Here is a 17233-nt window from a genome sequence, read left to right on the forward strand (position 1 = left end):
CAAGATAAGTTCTATTATTATTATCTCCATTTTACACTTAAGGAAACTGAGGCAGACAGAGGTTAATTAATTGTCTTTCAAAATGTTATATAATGTGACCAGATCCTGTCTGCAGGCTCAGCACTCTACCCACTGCACCACCTATCTTCTTTTTGATGAGCAAGCATATATAAAGTACTTTCCAAATCTAGAAGCACCATTTAATTTGAGCTATCATCATGATTATTATGGATGAGGTAATAGGGTCAAGATGACAGGTGATTGGTAAAGTGGTATTTGTTCATTATGGCAAGTAGTATGAGAGGGTCTCATAGAATAAGGAATCTCATGCACTTTACAATGCTTATTCAAACTTTTCTTGACTCCAACATCATCTAAGTTGACTAAAACTTTTGAAGGATAGGGTTTGGATAATTATCCCATAGTTAACCATCTTTGACAGATGCATATTTCCTACTTATTGTTCTCATTTTACCCCAGTGACAGTTTTTATTTAATTATCTCTGCAAGTCATAATTTATAAAATATTAACTAATAAAATTAATTTATTAATTTTTATTGGAAGCTAAAGCTTGAAAGATTTATTGCAAGAGTCACTTGTAGAAATGAAATAGAGATTTTAAAAGCTCATACAGCCTGAACTGGAAGTTCTAACTTAAATTAGACCCTCTCTTCTACATGTTTGTTCTATTTATTATTTTGAAAATATTATTTTTTTATACCCACAATAGATAAGGTATCTTTTTCATTCAGGAAACCAAACATTTGATTGTTAAATAACAACCTTGCGTTTCTTCATCTGTGACAATTTTGTTTTAATACATTTCAGAGAACAGAAAAATCACTAGTATAGGTTCTTTGAATTCTGAGGGGGAAAGCAACTAGAAATGTGAACCACATTACAGCTACGATATTGGGATGCATGTACACAGACACTCACAAATTGTACCCACTTTTCCATGTTCTTGGGATTCTGCCTATCATCCATGACATGGATATTTCTATATGTACATAAAATTACATTAAATTCATTGTAAAATTATTTATTACATTACTTCTTATGAAAACATAAATAAAAATTAATAATCTGAAATTGGAAGGATTTTAAAATATTTTTTAAAAAATCTCAGTCCTAACTTTCAAGGTTTCTGATTTTAATGCAATGTTCCAAAAGAAAAGAATTTTATTTTGAGTAAGAAATGAATTTTTTAAACTACTCTTCACTGAAATATAATTTTCAAATGACTTAATAGGTTAGGACACAATTTACTGAATATTTAGCTTAAAGATGGTAATTTGGGTTATTCTGTTTTTTAAAGTGTTATTTTCTTGAGAATTTTTTTTTTGTGGATGTCTTCTTTATCAAGCTGTCACTCTTATTTCTTTTCCCAACTTTCTGCTACTTCTCTTACTTTTTTTTTTAATCCTTTTTGAGCTCTTTCATGGCCTGGAGCCACTTCATTTTTTCTTTAAGGCTTTAGATGTAGGAGTTTTGATTTTGTTGTATTTTTTTCCCTGAGTTTGTGTTTTGATTTTCTCTGTCACCACAATAACTTTCTATAGTCAGGATCTTTTTCTGCTGTTTGCTCAATTCCGAGAAATTCCAAAGGAAAAACTGGTGGAGTCTGAATGCAGATAGAAACTACTTTTTCTTTATTTTCCTTGTGGGTTTTTTTTGGTCTGTTTTCTTTCATAGCATGTCACACATGGAAATGTGTTTTGTATGACCACACATGTAAAATTTTTGTCAAATTGTTTGCCTTCTCAATGAGGGAGAGGAAGATGGGAGAAAATTTGGAACTTGAAATTTGAAAAAAAAAAAGAATGTTAAAATTGTTTTTAGATATAATTGGGGAAAATATTTTTTTAAAGTGATATACTCAGTTAAACAAGAGTGGTAAATTTCTTACACTGATGAGATTACAGAATTTTGAAGCATCATAATAAACTGTTGAGTTAAACTAAGCAATAGCAATCAGGCAAAGGTCACAAAAATCATTGTAAATTTTTAAATTTAAAATAAATTTTTCAGTGATTTCCAGTGTTGTTATTATTCTCTAAAGAAAATTGTAGGGAAAAGTACCAGTTTAAGTATGTGCCAGATGGATGCACATAAAATTAAAGGGTAACAAGAGTCATCTCTTTAAAAAGGACACACCTGCAAGAAAGAAAAGATCCATAGATGTGAAACACTGCTTAAAACATCATTTTTTTTTCTTTTTCTTTTATGTGCTGGCTGGTTTTGCTGAACTTTTTTTTTTATTCCCTTTTTTTTTTTTTTTTTTTTTTTTTTTTTTTAATAAGGGATGCCTCTCTAGAAAGAAAAGAATCAGGAAGAAAGGTCAGTGACATAAAAAATAAAAGATGATATAAAAACAGAATAAAATGTATTACAAAAACAAAAAGATATTAGCATTGCTGAATGGCAGAAAATAGAAGCATAATCATATATAAAACAGTAAAAAAAAGAAAGAAAGAAAGAAAGAAAGAAAGAAAGAAAGAAAGAAAGAAAGAAAGAAAGAAAGAAAGAAAGAAAGAAAGAAAGAAAGAAAGAAAGAAACTAAGACAGAAAGAAAGAAAGAACAAAAAGAAAAGAAAATCAGGAAAAGTACAACCAAGTGTATAAAAAATTTGGCAAAGGCCAAAATGATCCAGATCACTCCAAGATCCTTTGGAAAAAGCTAGCAGGAAGATACAAAGTAGAGGTACAATGGAATATATTTCTCAAACTTTCTGTAATTATGTTTTCTAATTTATTAGGAACATAACTAATATGAACTTTCCAACATACAAAAAAAATAGGATTGTATAAGATATAAACTTTTGTTACATGGTTTGTTTTTTTAAGTATATATTAAACTCAATGCAAGGTACAGCAGGAAAAACCTATTCTTTTTTTTATAGCCTGAGGGAGTATACCCAGCCATACATTCTGAAGGAAAGATCTTTTCTTATCTATGACCACAAATCACACACTCCCAAATATCTGAGGAAGAATCAGGATGTCTGGCTAAGACCTAGAAAAGCTTCAATATAGGATATTCAAGAATGTTTGTGGCTACCAACTCCAGAACGAGGTAGATTTCTTTATACACACTTTTAATTACTTTCTAATAGTCTCAGTAAATTCGATACTCTTTTTTTCTTTTAAAATTTTGTTGCTCAGCCAAATCTAATTCTTCATGACACATTTAGGGTTTCTTGGCACAACTAATAGAGTAATTTGTCATTTCTTTTTCACCTCATTTTTTACATATGAGGAACTGAGGCATACAGGGTTAAATGACATGTCCATACAACAAATAAACATTTAAGGCTATATTTGGTCTTAGGTAGATGAGTCTTCTTGATTCCAAGTCCAGTGCTTTATCTACTTTGCCTCACAGCTTCCTTATCCCCTTTTTGAAAATAATTTCTACCAAATAAATTCTTGTAGTATACAATGTATGGAGACAGAGAAGTAATGGGGGAAAAAAAGGAAAGGATAACAGGAAAGGGTATCAAAGGGATGATGACACTGACAAAGACAAGCAGATGCAGTTGATCTTAACTTAGGGAGCCAAGTTAGCTCAGTGCATCAAATTAGAGTTGGAGTAATTGCTTTGCAAAGGGACAGAGAGGTTGCACAGTGGACAAAATGCCAGGCCTGGAAGACTGAGTACAAATCAAGCCTGACACTTACTAGCTGTAAGGCCCCAGGCAAGTCACTTAACCCTCTTTGCCCCAGTTTCTTCTTCATTCCTTTGATACCCTTTCCTTTTTTTTTTTTTTTTTTTTTTTTTTTTTTCATTACCTCTCTGGCTTCATACACTGCATACTAGAAGAATTTATTTGGTAGAGTTTCTTTTCCTTTTTCCCCCACACTCAGTTCCCACAGTCCTCTCTCTGAGTGCAGATGGCTCTCTCCATCACAAGACCATTGGATCTGGGTCGAATCACCTCTCTGCCAAAAAAAAAAGCCACACTTGATCATCATATAATCTTGTTGTTGCTGTGTACAATATTCTCTTGGTTCTTTAGCATTAGTTCATGTAAGTGGTAGAGTTTATTTTCAAAAAGGGGTAAGGAATCTCTGAGGCAAAGTAGGTAGAGCACCAGACTTGGAATCAAAAAGACTCATTTTTTTTTTTCTGAGGCAATTGGGGTCAAGTGATTTGCCCATGGTCATATAGCCTAAATGTCTAAATCTAGTTTTAGACATTTACTAATCATATGACCCTGGACAAGTTATTTAACCCTGTGTTCCTTAGTTCCTCATATGTAAAAAATGAACTGGAGAAAGAAATGGCAAACTACTACAGTATTTCTGCCAAGAAAACCCTAAATGGGATCACAAAGAATTAGACATGACTGAGGAACAAAATTTAAAAAGAAAAAAGAGCATCAATGAAGAGCATAACATAAGCTCAAGAAGGAAATGGCAAAACATTCCAGTATCTTTGCCAAGAAATGCCCTCCCCCCAAAAGAAGGGAATCACAGAGAATCAGACATGACTAAAAAGAACTGAACAGCAATTTTGGGGGTTGGGGGGAAGAGAAGTGATTTTAATGAAAGGTTAAATCAGCTAGACAATTTCCAAGAGGATCTTGCAAAAATGAGGGAAGTCTAAATCCCAGGATTAGAGGCCTTTTCGAATCCTTTATAATGTTCTACTGGAGTCTTTTCTTTTTAATCATTGGTCCCATTCAGCCATCGATTTATTTCCTTATACCCCAGGACCTAACTGCTGCCCAGCTTCCCCTCCTCCCCATTCTGTTCCTTTACCTCTCATACTGATCTCCTCAAAGAGAAAAGTCCAGCAGTGAAGACAGCCATTCCCCCCGAGCATTATACTAGCATTTGTATTAACATATTTCTGCTGTACAGGTTATATTTAAAGATTGGATTATAGCAAAATATGCAAATATCTGTAGTATACACTGCTAACATGAGAACTACCAAGATGGAAAAGCAGAGATGGGGAGGGGTGCTTTCAAGATTAGACTGAAGTATAGTTTCATTGCAAGTGTCCAGGCAAGAGGTGATAAGGACCTGAATTACGACAGTTGTAGTGTGAGTTTAGAGGAGACAGATATGAAAGATCTTGAATTGACTGGCAATTGTTAGATATTAAACTGTAAACTCTTTGGGGCAAGATCTATCTTTTCAATCTTTTTTTTGTATCCTTAATGCTTAACATAGTAGTAAGTTTGTTGCATGTAAAGTCCAAGCTCCTTTGCATCCAGGGAAATAAGGGGCTAAGAGGATAGGAGAATCAACTTAAGAGGGCTTTTGAGCTACAAAGAGAAAGAATTAAAATAATTTCATTTTCTCCTGTTGGTTGATCCATTTGTTCTGCATTGGCTTTAAGAAATAAGATCACTAAGTGAATTTTTTTTTTTGTTCAAAAGTAACATGACTTCTAACCACTATCCAAAATTGGATTGTGACTAAATAGAATGGAACACTATAATATAAACCTGATTCCCACAGAAGCTATTCCTTTTTCAAAGTCAGATGTGAGTACCAGTTCTTGTAACAGAGAACAAAGACCCAAAACTTGGAATGAATGTTGCTACAGGAGTTAGAATCTAGTTTAGAAACACAGAGAAAACAAGCTTAGAGTTTTGCCCTACCCTCCTGTGTCTATGTTTACACATAAACACTATTCTGATGATGACAATAATATTATTAACAATAATAATACTAATTTAGCTTTTAGCTATCCTTAGAAAAGACCCCACTAAAATGAAATCAAAGAAATCTTGTCTCACTAATATTAAGAATTTTTTTTAAACTCTGGTTAAAAGTATGATTAAGTTGCTTGTACCTTATATCTAGATTTAAGCACGTAGTAATTTTTTTTTTCTAAAAGCCACAGTAAAGAGATCATGGAGACACCCTTCTCAAGCGTCTCTTCACTTTGATCATAGAGGGAGTTGCTTCCCAATGACTCACTTTTATGTTCACCTGATGTGCATTTGGCAAGTAAGCCACCACTTTGGTACACACCCACAGATGTGAGGCAGTGCTACTGTTTCTCTAGCTTATCCCTGAAAAAGATGGAGACTTGATTGTCTAATTAATTTGAGATCACCTCCTAAGACCATTACATCTCAAATTGAGCAAGATGTGTGAAATACACATATCTTTCTTTTTTTATTAAAGCTTTTTATTTACAAAACATATGAATAGGTAACTTTTCACTATTAACCCTTGCAAAGCCTTCTGTTCCAAATTGCCCCTCCTCCCCTTCCCACTGCCTCCTCTAATTGGCAGGTAGTCCAATTCATGTTAAATATGCTAAAATATATGTTGAATCCAATATATGTATACACATTTATACAGTTATTTTGCTGCACAAGAAAAATCGAATCTAGAAAAAAAAAACCTGAGAAGAAAACCAAAATGCAAGCAAACAATAACAGAAAGAGAGTAAGAATGCTATGTTGTGGTCCACATTTAGTTCCTATGGTCCTCTCTTGGGGTGTAGATGGCTTTCTTTATCACTGAACAATTGGAACTGGTTTGAATCATCTCATTGTTGAAGAGAGCCATGTCCATCAGAATTAACCATCCTATAGTTTTCTAGTTTCCTTGTATACTGATCTCCTGGTGCTGCTCATTTCACTCAGCATCAGTTCTTGTCAGGCTCTCCAGGCCTCTGGGGAATCATCCTGCTGGTCGTTTCCTACACAACAATCATATTCCGTAACATTCATAGACCATAATGGATTCAGCCATTTTCTAATTGATGTGGGCAACCCCTCAGTTTTCAGTCTCTTGCCACTACAAAAAGGGCTGCCATGAACATTTTTGCACATGGAAATACACATATCTTTCAAGAAATTTGCATTTAAGTTTGAAATTCATTATATTCATTGTCAAGGTCTCCCAGTCTCTGAGAACTGGAACTAATTTTTGTAATATTGGCCTCATATCCATAACAGAAATATAAAGTAAGGACCCCATGAAGCTAAGACAGAGAATCTCAAACAGTTCCAACATTTCTCAGTGATTTCTCAGTGATTCGGGTCATAGGATCTTATTTTGACTGGCAATTTATGGAAATAAATTCCAAAAACAGTAATAGACAACTGCATCTAAGAAACACTAGCTAGAGTATAGTGATGAAAAAGGAATTCAGATTCAATTCAATTAAGTAAACTTTTTTTTTAGATTAAATGTGCAATTTTTCTAAACATATTCCATAAAATCAGATCAAAAGGGGGAAAAACAAGCAAACAAATAAACAACAACAAAAGTGAAAATACTATACTATGATCCCATTCAGTCTCCATAGTTCTCTCTCTGATACAGAAGGCTCTTTCCATTAGAAATCTATTGGAATTGCCTTAAATCACCTTTGTTGAAAAGATCCAAATCCATTACAGTTGCTCATCACATAATCTTGTTGCTTTGTACAATGTTCTCTTGATTCTACTCACTTCACTTAGCATCAGGTCATATAAATCTTTCCAGGCTTTTCTGAAATCAGCCTGCTCATCATTTATTATAGGACAATAATATTCCATTACGATCACATTCTGTAACTTTATTCAGCTATTCCCCAACTGATGGGCATCCACTCAGTTTTCAGTTCCTTGCCACTACAAAAAGGGCTGCTACAAACATTTTAAAGCATCTTTTAAATGCTAAGCTCTTTATTATTTTTTCACTTAATGTAAACTTAATAGAATAGAGAAAGGGACTGATGGAATAAATTCATAAAGAATGTTGTAATTTTCAAACTTTATATTCTGATTTTTTTCTGTATTTCCTAAAGAATTGCATCCTTCCCTCCCATCCACCCCCATTTTAAAAGCTGACTAGCTCAAGAATTTCCTAAAATACAAGTCTGGGGAATGGGAAATGGAGGAGGGACTTTGTCTAGGTAGAGTTTCTAATATAGTTCAAGTTCTAAGCCTCAGAATAGAAAGAGAGATAGAACCAGGAATAAAATTTAGAGATTCTGATTTATTAAAAAATGCTCGGTATTTCATTGAATTTACATGCTGAATAGCAAAATAACATACTTCTGGAATCCTGTATAATACAATAATAGATATTATGCAAAATATGTGTTAATATTGTTAGATATATCATTTTCTGAATAAGTGTTTCATTAAAAAAATTCCCAGGAAAATTAATTTAGTTCTTGAGTTGACTTCTAAAAATATATTGTTTGCTGAACCTAATAATACCATTTATATTTTTTAAAGTCCAAAGAAATTTACATATATCAAAATATAAATCTCTATTTATAAAATACATATAAATCATTACTAATAAATAAACAAAATAATAGTAATTGAAATATAAAATAAATTATAAACATAAATATAAAATGTTATTTTTAGATATTAAAAATAAAGTTTCTTTGTCTTTTGTTCTCACTTAAAATTGAATTCTAGGGAGAATTAAAAGGCTTTTAGAAAAGTAAAAGGCAGTTGGTAGTCTACCACATCTGTCAAAATCTTTGTTCCCTAACTAAATATTGATGGCTCATTTTAAAATTTCATCTAACTAATATCAGATATTCAAATTGATCAAAGTTGATGTTGAACAAATTCCACATACACACATTTCAGAATGTGCATACATGTACACCCTAAAAATAAATACTCAGACATTTCATAAATATTTCAACATTCTTTTGTTAGTGGTTATTTCTGGCCTAATCCTGGAAAAACTGCTGAGTTTTTTTTTTTTTATTAGATTTAAGCAAAAATAATTTTTTCTCTTTCAACTTTCCTTCTTTTGAAAAAATACATATTTGATCCTCTCCATTACATGTTGAAACAATTTTTTTAACTTTTGTATTTTTTAAAAGTTTTGAATTCTAAATTATATCCCTTTCTCATTTCCTCCCCTGCCACTTCCTTGAAATAGTGCAATTATGCAAATTATTTCCACATTAGAAATTTTGTACAAGAAAACTCAAATAAAAGAAAAAGAATAAAAGAAAGTGTAAAATAGCATGCTTCAGTATGTATTCAAACAAAATCAATTCTTTTTCTGGAAGTAAATAGAAGGCTTTATCATTAATCTTTTGGGATAGTCTTGGATCATTGTATTAGAGTACTAGTACTATTGTACTAGAGAGTCTTCTGGAATTAGAAAATAACAGTATGGATTTGGAGTCAAGGAAAGGCCTTATTTCGTACTCTTGACACTTACTTGCTGTGGCTAGTTATTTAACTTGTCTGAGCTTCAGTTTTGTTATTTGAAAAATGAGGATAATTATGTACATATTATATAAATATATAATATATTATATCTATGGTATCTTCCTCACAAAGTTGTTAAGAGACTCAAATCAGGCAATGTCTAGAAGGTACTTTGCAAGCCTTAAAATGCTGCTTGTAGTTATTATCAGAACTTCCTTTCATACTTACCTTTACGATATGCATATATTACTTCCTTTGGTATGAAATATGCTCTTTAATTTCAAATAACTAGGTAGCAAAGCAATTGTTTTCTACCCCTTCTTTCCTACCTGTTCCTCCACTTAAACCCTATCCCAGTGAAATGAATTATTTTGGATACTACATACAAAAAAAATCAAATAGAATCTCTGCTGATACCCTCTGTGATTGCCTTACTTCCTTCACTGTTAACATTTTCATCTTTTCTTAAGGGTGCACTTTAAGGCAGTGAACATCTTCTCGCAATCACATGAATCAGTCACAAAAATGTTATCATTTTATGTGGCTCAAGGCATACCACAGTGTGGTCTGGCTGCTGAAAGAGCAAAACCTGACTGAAAGATAACATCAAACCTACTGATTGGTCAGTTTGCCTATGGCAATTGACTTTCAAAGGCCAGTCTTTTCACAAATAAAGCAGACTCACAAGGGAGGAACCAATATGATGATTAATTCTGATGGACATGGCTCTCTTTAATAATGAGATGATTCAAACCAGTTCCAATTGTTCAGCGATGAAGAGAGCCATTTATACCCAAAGAGAGGACCATGGGAGCTGAGTGTGGACCATAACATAGCATTCTCATTTTTTCTGTTATTATTTGCTTGCATTTTGTTTTCTTTCCCAGTTTTTTTCTTCCTTCTTGATCCAATTTTTCTTGTGCAGCAAGATAACTGTATAAATATGTATACATATATTGGATTTAACATATATTTTAACATATTTAATATATATTGGATTACCTGCTATCTAGATGAGGGGGCGAGGAGGAGGGGATAATTTAGAACAGAAGGCTTTTGCAAGGGTCAGTGTTGAAAAATTACCCATGCATATGTTTTGTCAATAAAAGGTTTTAATAAATATAAAATAAAAATAAAATTTAAAAAACAAGGAAGAAGCTATAAATGACAGAAGGGAATATAATGCAGATATTTCTCCACCAAAAGATCCATTCTCATCAAGGCAAGAAAATGACTATGGGTTCTTTATTTGTAAAACACAAACTCTGGCAAATACAAGATGAAAAGGCTTTGTAAGTGCCTCACACCTAAGAAATCAGGGATCTTTGTAGTAAGGAAAAAAATAAATTGTAGCCTCAGATTCAATTTTTCGCAAATGAACTATTTTCTGCAGGAACTATATTTTTCTAATTATTCATTTTAGAATTATACTTTTTAGAGATCATCTCATCCACCGTCTTCATTTTATAGATGAGGAATTTGAAGCCTCTTAGGTTAAGTCAGTGATGTCAAACTAAAATAGATCTCTATTAGGTCTGTTTCCTAAGATAATTATGGAAAAAGGAAAAGAACCTTCTAAAATATTTGTATTAACTTTCTCAGAAGTGAGAAAGAACTGGAAATTGTGGGGTTGCCTTTCAATTTGGGAATGGCTAAACAAGCTGTGGTATATGATTGTGATGGAGTACTCTAACGCTATAAGAAATGAGCTCCATGATTGTAGAAAACCATAGAAGGGCAGCTAGGTGGCACAATGCATAGAGAATCAACCCTGGAGTCAGGAGCACCTGAGTCCAAATTCGATCTCAGTTATCTATTATTTACTAGCTGTGTGATTCCAGACAAATGGCTTAACTCCAATTGCCTCAAAACAAACAAACAAACAAACAAAAGAAGTCCAAACAAACACACATGGAAAGATTTGTATAAAATAATGAAGAATAAAATGAGAAGAACCAAGAAAACATTGTATGTAATAATAGCAATATTATTTTAAGAACAACTTTGAATGACCAAGTCATTTTGAATTTTATGTAACATATATATATATATATATATATACATATATGTATATATACACTCACACACATATTAGTGTCTAAAGGTAGCCATCTTGGGTGGGGGAAAGAGGAGTGAAGAAATTACATAATAACCTTAATATATATTTAAAGAAAAAGCAAGTTATACATCATAACTTGCTTTCCTATGCAATCCTCTCTTTCTTTTTTTCCCTATTCTATTTTGTTATAGAAATGCTTGCTTTATTTCTTAAATTCAGAATTTTAAATTTTATTTAAATAAAAAAAAAAAACCTAAAATAGAAATGGAGACCACTAAACTTATCTTGGACACCCTCTATTCCAGTGGTCCTCAAACTTCTTAAATAGGGGGCCAGTTCACTGTCCCTCAGACTGTGGGAGGGCCTGGACTATAGTAAAAACAAAAACTCACACTCTGTCTCCGCCCCTCAGCCCATTTGCCTTAACCAAGTGGGCCGCATAAACGTCCTCAGCGGGCTGCATCTGGCCCGAGGGCCGTAGTTTGAGAACCCCTGGTCTATACTATAGGAAAAAAATCAAATACAATTTCTGCTGGTACTCTAAATGATTGCCTTTCTACCTTCACTGTCACCATTTTTATCTTTTCTTAAGGGCACTTTAAGACTTTAAGACAGTGAGTGTCTTCTTACAATCACATGAAATAGTCACAAAAAATGTTAACATTTTATGTAGCTCAAGGAATAAGGATCCCTGCAGGCTATTTATTGACTTTGAAAAACACATATTAACATTACCAGTATATAATTGTATTTTGGGGGGACTTTTTTTGTTATTATTTCCCTAATTATATTTTAATCTGGTTTGAGACATTTGGAAATATTGAGAACTGCACCTGTAACTGTGTGATTCCTCTGGATTAACTGACTTCCCAAAGACAAATCATAGAACCCACACAGTGGCCTTGGAAAAGTGGCTGTCCCTAAGTGTAGAAATCAATTCTGATTGGTTAACACTGAATGAGGGAATAAATATTATAATGAAAAGTAGACTTATTCTAATAAAAGTCTGTACGTGATTCTGATCACTCAGTCTTGGTCAAAGAGACTTGCCTATATATTCATATATTCATCTGCCCAAAGGAAAAATCTACATTTTATCAGACCTATCTGAATAAAGCGCAATGGACTGGAATTCATCAATATGCCTAAACTAAAATTTCTTTACCTCTTGAATAAATGTGAATTGTTCCTTAGTGTCAGTCCTGCACATCAAAGGCTGCTTAAATAGCCTCTAGGGGATGATTTCTGAATGAAACCTTAATTCCAAGTTAATAATTAGTTATTAATACAAAGGAGAAATGATAATTTCTCTCAATGTGTATATGTATGTATATGCACATATATGTACATATTTGTATATATCACTTAACCCGGTTTGCCTTAGTTTCCTTATCTGTAAAATGAGTTGGAAAAGGAAATGGCAAATGACCCTTCCGTCCTCAAAAAGGGGTCATGAAGAGTGAGATATGATTGAAAATGACTGAACAGCAAAGTATCAAAACAGTTTATAATATATAAAAAAGTAGCTTAAAAAAGAAATACCCTATCCTGCCTAAAAATCTTAATGGTATCAAGCGTCCTAGAATGAGCTAAAGTTAGATTTGAATTAGATTTGAATTCTGCCCAGGACAGACAGGGTATACAAAAAACAGTCCTTGCCTTGGAAGAGCTTACATTACTAAGGGAAAACAGCATTGGCAAGTATAAATATGTATAAAACATATACAAAGGAAGTAAAAGGCAATTTAGGAGTAGGGAAGAAATTAGAAAAAGTCTTCAGGAGGTGGTTTAGGAGTCCAAGATTAGGAAACTCTATGTGTTATGTGTGTGGGTCGGTACATGTTTGTGCATTTGGGAAGGGGGTGCAGATTGTGTTCAGAAGTGAGATTTGAATTCAGATCTCTAATTCTAGAACGAGTATTTTATAGTTTGGTAGACCCAGATTACTGATAGCTATGTATATGCAAATAAATAAAATAAACTACATTTGGTCCTAGGAGGCAAGAAAAGGTCCCTGGAGTTTCTTGAATAGGAAAGCAACAGGTTAGGTTTGTGCTTTAGGATTATCACTGTGACAGCTGTGTTGAACATACTTTGCAAACTTTAAGATGGGATAAGGACTAGTAGCTAGGTAGTACAATGGATAGAGCATTCGTATATGACTGGAGGAACTAACATATATAAATATTGACATTCTAAATATAATTATAAATGTAAATAATAATAATTCTAAATATAAATAAATATGCATTCTAAATATAAACCAGAGGACATGTGGAAGTTACAACTACATGGAAGGATGGCTCACAAGTTCTCTTCAGAGAGGAGATTACAGGAGGTAGTGAAGTTAGTTTCATCATATACCCTCAAATTATAAGAAATGAACTACAAGAAATTTCATGAGACCTTTGGTCAATTTGACTTATCATGCATGGCTCACAGTTATCAGGTCATCACTAATCATAATGATGAATAAATAAAACACAAGTCTTTGTTTCAGAAAAAAGCTTGGGAGTATTATACATCCATACATTATGGATCTTGTTGAGAAGTGTAATAAATGTGATTTTTAAAAGCATATCGTTTGGTGTAGTATAAGTGATGTAACTCCAATGGGGAGTCACTTAGGTTAATAAATATGTAATCAAAGACATACATACAGCTTATACTTTTGCACTATTTTGATTCACATCAACCCCAATATGAAACATGAATGATTAAGACTCCTAACTGGATAAAGATACTTAATCGTAGGATCCCTGATTACCAATTTAAATCCCTACTCAATGTTTAGTCCCAATTAGGAAACTTCCCCACCTGAACCTGCTTTCATTAAGTGACCTGGGAAATTTCCTCTCTACTTGTGGATTTGCTTATAACATTCCCCACCTAGAGGCATTCTAGCATTGATCATCTATTCTCAACTAAGGCCATCTTTAAGGTATAAACTTCCTCTTCAGATCCCACTCTGAGTATGTACTCCCAACAAGATCTTTGTCACATTGTACATGTGTTTCTCCATCTCCTGAGTGACCCTGGTCCTCTGTGGGGCTGAATCCTTTTCTGTGTTGCCATATATATATTTCTATGCTTTTTTTTTGCCTGTTTGCAGCACTGTATAGTAATAAAACTTGTGCTTATATTAGCTTTCTGATCACCATTTTAACTCTGAATTATAAGACCAAATAAAGCAAGGACACTTTCTAATATCTTAAGTCTCAGTGCAAAAGGCACAACGATATATATATATATATAACCAGGAGCATCTAATAAAAGTCACTATTTGGATTTTTTGCTGGATATCCTCCATAAAAAGTGTAAACACATTTAGTGATCTTTTAGCTTTGTGCCTTGTTTGCTATTAAAAACCAAAAAATTGTTATATAAACTTATTTTTGTTATATTTTTTCAACCAATCTGTATTATACCCTCTTCCAATAGCTAATGCCTATTCTGTAGGATTGCTTTGTAAACATTTGGAATTTAATTTTCTAAGTACCTATTGTTCCTCCTCCATTCCCAATAGAATATAAACTGCTTGAAAGCAAGGACTCTTTCATTTTTGTATCTTCAGGGCCTAACACAGTGCCTGACACATAGTAGATACTTAATAAATGAATTGAATTGAATTTAGATATATGTGATAGCCTCTCTACAGCAACATTTTACAATATTAAATCAAATATTTCTTTATAGACAAGCAAAAATATACATTTTTATATTATTTATACCTGGTTGTCAATTGTGCCCTACTCATAAAATGTAAATTCTTATGGAAAATATTATGAAAGAGGACAGTGAAAAATTATGAATAGTGTTACCTCATAAAATAGCAGGCAATAACAGGAAAAAAGATTACAAAAAGCTTAGCAAGACACTCCAATAAGCAAAATCATTCTTAGGATATTTAAAGATAAAATAAGAACAACAAACAGATGAAAACTCTCTAAAGATTCCTATGCCAGACTTCTTTTTCCATCATTGACCATAGAGCTATCTCTTTGGGACACTAACATCATGGTCTCTCATAGGGTGTATGAGGATGTAGAAATATCACTACAGCCAATAAGTATGGGAAAAGCAGCTGGACTAGATTAAGAATGAGCAGAGGAAGTCTCTGCTGGAGACAATACAAGTTTGAAGTTATTAAGGAATTGATTTTCAAAATATCTGAAAGAGAAGAGGATAATAAATGCTTAGAAAAAATCAGGAACTTTATATTTATCCCCACAAAAAGCAAAGGAGAAAATATCGATAACTACTAATTCAAATGCTTGTTTTCTATCTCAGCCATACTTTAGGAGGAAAATCTAAATATGCTTTTGATGTGATGATTAAAGAGTTAAGAAGAAATATATAGTCATGAAACTTAGGAGAAACTATCAACTATGAAAATTAGGAGGAAAAAAAGAGAAGCTGGTTCTAGATTTATAATTCTTTTATTCCTATTTGATCTTTTATATTTTTATGAACAAATTTAATCATTTTTTCCTTCCTCCTAATTTCTTGTCCTCTGCCTCAATAAATAGATTTGCATTTTCTATTGGCTAAAAAAAGCATATCTTTTTATCCTGCCATCCCTATATATTATTATCTCTCTCTTCCCTACCAATAGGGCAGTTAGAAAAACGGCTAGAGGAGTAGGCCTAGAAACAGGAAGACTTTGGATTTAAATTTCACCTCACATATTATTAGTTGTGGAATATGATTATCATGGAATACTACTATGTCATAAGAAATGATAAGTTGGTTGATTTTAGAAAAACATAGAAAGATTTGTAAGAAACAATAAAAAGTAAAATGAGCAGAACCAAGAGAATGTTATACAGAGTAACAGCAGTATTGTTTGAAGAATAATTGTGAACAGCCAAATTATTTTAAGTATTATATATACTTAACTCCAATATAAATACTTAAAACAATTATAAAGTGTAAAGGGCTAGAACTGAGCAAATGCACTTGGAGCATATAAGACTAATTGCCAATTGGACAATTCTCTATTAACATGTTTGAAGGTTGACCCTCCCCAACTATTCTGTGCTGGCTTGATTGGTGGGATAAAAAAGGGGAAGTGACTTGTGTGGGTGGAATAGGAGGAGGAGATTGAGGCATTCTCCGGGCGTGGGGAGGGAGGAAGAAGGTGTGGAGATTGCTAGATTTAATCCCCTGACTATGACCCCAAAAGACCAAGAATAAAGATTTTTGGTGATCCTGACTCCAGCTGATTTCTGGGAAGACAGAGTTCCAGCAATAAAGGAAGATGCTATTCACCTTCAAAAAAAGAAATAATGAATAGAAGTATGCATAGTATGGTTTTACATATATATTTACTTATGGATCTGTGTAAAATGGTGACCTTATCTAATGCCCAGTTTCTTAAACTGTGACTTGTTACCCCCTATGAAGTTTTGTGACTGAATGTAGAGGTCATGAAATTACATTTTATTATCAGTAAAGTTTGGTTTGTATACCTATTTTATATACCTTTATACTTGAGGTCACTTAAAAATTTCTTGGGTGAAAAAGGGTCATAATTGGAAAAAGTTTAAGTCCTGTTATAGTGTGTGGGGGAGAGAGGGAGACTAGAACTTAAAATGCAACCAAAGTTAATTTAGTTTAATTAAAAATACTTATTAGCTGTCTGCCCTTGGGCTTTGTCTTTTGGTGTCTGTTTCCTTATCAGTAAAATGAACTGATTGGATTTGAAGACTTCTAAGGTCCCTTCCAGCCTCGTCTATGATCCTAAAAGTAGTAATTTAGATTCATTACTTTTATATTCTTATTACTCCAAATTTCTCAACTCTGTAATTTGATAACCCCTCACTCCCATTCCTTGACTGAAATCACTTTCTCCAAGATTATCAATGACTTCTAAATTGCCAAAAACAAAAGGTTTTCCTGCAGTTCTCTTCCTCTTTTACCTTTATGCAGCATTTTAGCCTGTCCCTCCTCCCTGATAGCATCTTGGCTTCCATAATAACCTTTCCCTTCTTGGCCCTATTTCTGTCTCTCATATTTTTCCTT

The sequence above is a fragment of the Sminthopsis crassicaudata genome, chromosome 4 (genome assembly GCF_048593235.1).
Source record: "Sminthopsis crassicaudata isolate SCR6 chromosome 4, ASM4859323v1, whole genome shotgun sequence".
NCBI classification, from domain to species: domain Eukaryota; kingdom Metazoa; phylum Chordata; class Mammalia; order Dasyuromorphia; family Dasyuridae; genus Sminthopsis; species Sminthopsis crassicaudata.